Here is a 5715-nt window from a genome sequence, read left to right as displayed (position 1 = left end):
GCACTCTTGCCCCTATTGTGGCTTAATAGTGAGACCTGGGAACCTGAGATGCAGCCCAGCATGTTGCCCCTCGTCTGCCCTATCCGTTTCTGTGTCGTTTCCATCACTTTCGTAGGTTTTGCAGATTTTCACAAATGAAAACCTTAGCGAGCATCGGTTATATACAAAAATGCTCGAGTCGCCCATTGACTTCAATGGGGTTCGTTACTCGAAACGAACTCTCGAGCATCGCGGAAAGCTCGACTCGAGCAATGAGCACCCCGAGCATTTTGGTGCTCGCTCATCTCTAAAAATAAACTCTAGTCTTAATTTATACAATTTTAGGGAATATATAACATTTTGATTGCTTTTCATTCCCTTTTTTTCTAGAGACAAGATTAACAAAATCTGCAATTCTGGCATGTTTTTTATTTGTTTTTTTTTTAACATTCTTCACCGTGCAGTATAAATATTATGTTGCATTAATTCTGCAGGCCAGTACAGTTATGTCAATACCAAATTTATATGGGTTTTTCCCCCCTTTTTTAATGTATTTTTTTGCTTATAATGCTGCTTTCAAAAACCCCTAAAATTTTTCTTTTTTAGTCAATGGTGCTATGAAAAAGTTTTTGGTTTTTTTTGCTGGATGAATTGTGATTTTTTTTATCGGTTAGAAAAATTAAGGCCGAGATGGGAAAACCTGTGCCTCTGATTCCAACCACCTGTCCGAAACAGCATAGCGCTTCAGGGCAGCACCGTTTGCATAGTTCTTATTGAAGTGAATGAAAGCTATGGTAACAGTGTAGCACAGCATGCTATGGTGTTTCCGTTACTCCCAGAGTTACAGAAACAGTGTAGTGCTCAGCTGTTTTCGTAGCTACCGGGTGAGTGGCCAGTAACTATAGCAGTAGATTCCCATCTCAGCTTTAAAAGCCAAGATGGAAATACTCCTTTTATTTTATCAACACTACAATCAATTAATTATAATTATGCACTGTAGGGTTGTATTGGGTGGCCAGTATAGGACAGTATTATTTATCAAAAGCAGCAAAGTATGCCAGCTCATTGCAAGCTCAGGATGCAGTGTCCAAGTGCAGTGGACTCAGCCCAGTCAGGGGAATGGAAAGAAAAGTAACTTGTCCAGCACATACAGGCTTCCCCACAGATATTCTTTATTGAAGAAGATATTTTAAAATTCCAGGTAAATTGGAGGAGTGGCTTATGCTTTTTGGACAATGAGTACATAATAGCAGTATTGTCAATGGACTATACAGCAGTGTTATTTGTGCACTGTAAAGCTTCATTCATACAAGCATATTTTGAATTCCAATTATGAGTGTATTTTTTACACACATAATACAGAACACGTAAACCCCATTGACTTCTATGGGGGTATTGGGGTAAATTACTACAACAAAGTGAGGCCGCCACCTGGACAACCCACGTCTAGGTTCCGAGCAGACCTACCTCGATAGTCGCTAGAGGGTCTCTTTCATTTACTAAGTAATGTCCTCTTTACTCGTTTTTTCCTTCTTTTGGTTTAAGGACTAGAGATGAGCGAGTGTACTCGGAAAAGCACTACTCGCTCGTGTAATTTGCTTTATCCGAGTATCGCTGTGCTCGTCCCTGAAGATTCGGGTGCCGGCACGGAGCGGGGAGCTGCAGGGGAGAGCGGGGAGGAACAGAGGGGAGATCTTTCTCTCCCTCTCTCCCGCCCGCTCTCCCCTGCTCCCCGCTGCGACTCACCTGTCAGCCGCAGCGGCACCCGAATCTTCAGGGACGAGCACAGCGATACTCGGATAAAGCAAATTACTCGAGCGAGTAGTGCTTTTCCGAGTACGCTCGCTCATCTCTATTAAGGACCTATTAGTTTTTAGTTTTAGTGTGTTTTTATTTATTTTTTTGTCCAGTAAATCGGGGCCTGCCGCTTCGGTGGTTTCAGTCCCCCAATGAGCACTACAACTACCCTGTTTGGTACGTTACCCCCCTTCTTTTTTTTTCTCTTTTTTTCTCTCTCTCTGTTATATCCTAAATGTTAGGTTATTGTTGCGGTCCTGCGAGACCAGCTATTTGTTGTGTTCTTCTTTATTTGTGTGCACAATGTATACAAAAGATTTAATAAAAATTTATTAAACATAAATTACTACAACAAATACTGTTTGATCACACCGCAGATCAAAGAATGATAAAAAGCTGTCAGACACCCCCGGGAAAAGGAATATTGAGGAGAAAAAGACACCAACCAAAGAATGCATTTTGGAATGACCTAGTTGTGTAGAAGAACCTCAAAACCGTCCATTATCTAGATAGTCCATACCTAGAAGGTCAAAAATATCTTGCTTAAAGATTCTTCAAGAACAGTATATTCATTATTATAGTTTTATTGCACTAAGCCTCTTGCCTGAGTAGAGAAATTATTATTTATAATTATTGCTATTTCACTACCATTTTCTTCGCTGCTATCAGCAAGTCCTACAGGCCCCCTGCACACGCGCGGAAATTCCGCGGCAGGGTTTCCCGCAGAATTTCCGCCCAAAATTTCAATAAAAATTTGATTTAAAAAAAAAAGAATTTCCGCCCGTGGAAGCTGCCATAGGATTGTGTTAGAAAACACAATCCTACGCAATTTGTCCACGCGAAATCACATGCAGAAAACAAATTGCGGCATGCTCTATTTCTGTGCGGGGCAGACATGTCACTCCCCGGCCGCCGGCTCCACTCTGCGCATGCGCCGGCTGGCCGGCAGCCGGCACATCGAAGAGCCGGGCCCGCGGGAGAGGTGAGTGCCGCGCTGGTCCCTGCAGGGGCTCAGGTCGGGTCCCACTGTGAGAATTCTCGCAGCGGGATCCGACCCAGCCATCGAGCCATAGAGCGATCAGTTCTCCCTGGCAGTGATTGCAGCAATTGAAAGTGATGTTCTTATATCTGGTGTAGGGGTGAAATTGTCCAATACTTTTTTTTAGCTGCTAAGAAAGACGGTCATGACTCTGAGAAGGAAATGTCTGGAGATGTCTCAGAACATGCAATAAGGATCTGAGCCTTCAGTATTAATTCTGCCATTTTTTCCACAGGAGTGCTGCAAAATTCGATTGTTTGTGAAGCTTGTTTGTTTGGGACACTGATCCAATATTTCCAATTAGGCCGCCTGCACACGGGCGGAAATCCCGCCGCGGGATTTCCGCCACTGAAAGTTTGCATAGGAGTGCATTACAATACGCACTCCTATGCAGACTGCCGCGGTTTGGCTGCGCAAAATCTCGCGCGGCAAACAAACCGCGGCATGTCCTATTTTTGTGCGGGGCACGCACTCACCCGGCCGCCGGCTCCGGTCTGCGCATGCGCCGGCTGCGCGGCAGCCAGCACATGAAAGAGCCGGGGCCGCCAGGCGCGGGTGAGTACGCGCTCGTCCCTGCAGGCTCTCGGGTCGGGTCCCGCGGCGAGAATTCTCGCTGCCGGATCCGACCCGCTCGTGTGCAGGCGGCCTAAGGTGGGACTTTATAGTTACAGACAGCTTCCGATTTGCTGCCACAAGCTCTGTGGTAGAGTATGATTGAGCGATGGGGTAGTAGGTCTGCTGCCTTCCCCACTGCAGAGAGATGAGAAGTTCTTCTAATACTTTTTCTGTTTCAGACATTCCTGGTCCCTTTCACTTAACAAATCTTGAAGTGTACTTTGGGTCTCTCTATTTTGCCTCTGAAGATTTGCACTTATGTTGGTCAATTCCTCTGCCATAACTCGGCTAGCATGAAACTTGCTTCTCCATACATCACAGTAAATGGACGTGTTCTAACTGCTCTGAGAGTTGGGCTCTATTAGCTGTGCCAAAGCTTCATTCTCTAAAATTAGCTTTTTTTTTCTCAAGTGAATTATTCAAAATAATACTGCAAATCATCCTCGATGGAGGCCACCAGCAGCTTTTTCAGCTCTCTGTTAACGTCAGTCTGGACTTTCAGCTGGTTGGAAAGACCTTCATTATCTTGTAGTAATCACCTCTTAGAATTCTTCAGTTTTTCTAGAGTGCTTTTCATTTTGGAGAGCTGTTTTCATGGCTCGGTGACTCAGTCCATTCACCTCCTGTAACTTAGCCTGTTTAGTCAGAAGTGTGTGGGGTTTATTGCTGATTTAGGGATGATAAGTTGGACTGCTACTATCTCAATTACTTTTACTATCTAGATTCTGCCCAGCTGAAGGACTTATGGATTGTGCTGCAGAACTTTACTTTTCTGGCTGTGACCTGTATTGGTGTGCGATGTTGTGATTTCTACTGACTTTAAAGGCTCTTCGGTCTCATTCCCATTCCCAGTCCCACGGAAAGGCGGAGAAGTAGCCATTGCCATCATGCTGTCTTCCAGCAGTGCAGTCTGATGGACTGATGAGTGGGATGATAGTTTCTGCATAGGCCGCCTGTCCACGGGCATTATGGAATATCGCTAGCAATATTCCGCCACACGGGAGCAGGGGAGAGAACTGTCAGTTCTCCGCGGTGAGCCTATCTGATGCCGCGATTTGCCGCCCGTTAGCAGAGAATCACTATAATTCTCCGCTCGTGGACAGGGGGCTGCGCTCTCCATAGCAACTCCTTAAAGGAGAAGTCTCCCTGTCACATGGACTACGCGGAATAATTAGGGCCCGACTACATTTATCTCTATAGAACCCATCCTGGAGGAGACACGACATGACAAGATCAAACCTGCATTTTTCATGCTTGTATTTTATGTGTGTGAAAAGAATAGCAGCATGTCCTATTTTAGTGCATTATACACCCATGCTAGTCTATGAGTGCGTAGAATACACAATAAATAAGCATTTACATGTATATTTGCTGTATTTTATTGAAGTTGTTAGGAGACTTGAGGGGGGGGGAGGAAGTGGACATTTCTGCGATTGTACAAACAGAATACAGCACAGAGACGAGATAAAACAATGCCACATGTAGACATGGGAAGAATGTTTGCTGTGATTGAGCAACACCCCGTTGTTTCGGACTCCAACTGCCAAGGATCCCAAGATAGGCATGGTAAATGCGGGCCGAGGGATAAATAGCTGAGAGAGTGCATCCAAGTCATTCTCAGAATCAGAAAAAGATGTGTGAGTTAAATATTTGTGCTATCTACACTGTGGCTTTATGCATATATTTTTTGCATTTTGCAATTTCGTATCTGGGCACTGCAGTACTGTACAGGTATCCCATGCACCACCTGTTAAATTTTTTTTTAACTAGCAAATTTTTTCTTCATGTTTTGTTTTTGTTTGGCGTTTTTTACTGGTTATTTCAAAAGGTTGTGACTAGAGATGAGCGAGCACCAAAATGCTCGGGTGCTCGTTACTCGAGACGAACTTTTCGCGATGCTCGAGGGTTCGTTTCGAGTAACGAACCCCATTGAAGTCAATGGGCGACCCGAGCATTTTTGTATATCGCCGATGCTCGCTAAGGTTTTCATTTGTGAAAATCTGGGCAATTCAAGAAAGTGATGGAAACGACAAAGAAACGGATAGGGCAGGCGAGGGGCTACATGTTGGGCTGCATCTCAAGTTCCCAGGTCCCACTATTAAGCCACAATAGCGGCAAGAGTGGGCCCCCCCCCCAACAACTTTTACTTCTGAAAAGCCCTCATTAGCAAGGCATACCTTAGCTAAGCACCACACTACCTCCAACAAAGCACAATCACTGCCTGCATGACACTCCGCTGCCACTTCTCCTGGGTAACATGCTGCCCAACCCCCCCCCCGCACGAC

The 5715-nt window shown here is 45.0% G+C and overlaps 1 pseudogene; it reads right to left on the bottom strand.

The window, feature by feature from the left end:
• Positions 1-2264: 2264 nt before the first annotated feature.
• Positions 2265-4397, bottom strand: LOC136583293 (golgin-45 pseudogene; annotated as a pseudogene).
• Between the last annotated feature and the right edge of the window lie 1318 nt (positions 4398-5715).

Source organism: Eleutherodactylus coqui, chromosome 1 (assembly GCF_035609145.1).
Source record: "Eleutherodactylus coqui strain aEleCoq1 chromosome 1, aEleCoq1.hap1, whole genome shotgun sequence".
NCBI lineage: Eukaryota > Metazoa > Chordata > Amphibia > Anura > Eleutherodactylidae > Eleutherodactylus > Eleutherodactylus coqui.
The sequence above is the reverse complement of the archived record's forward strand: the minus strand, read 5'-3'. Positions and strand labels throughout refer to the sequence as shown.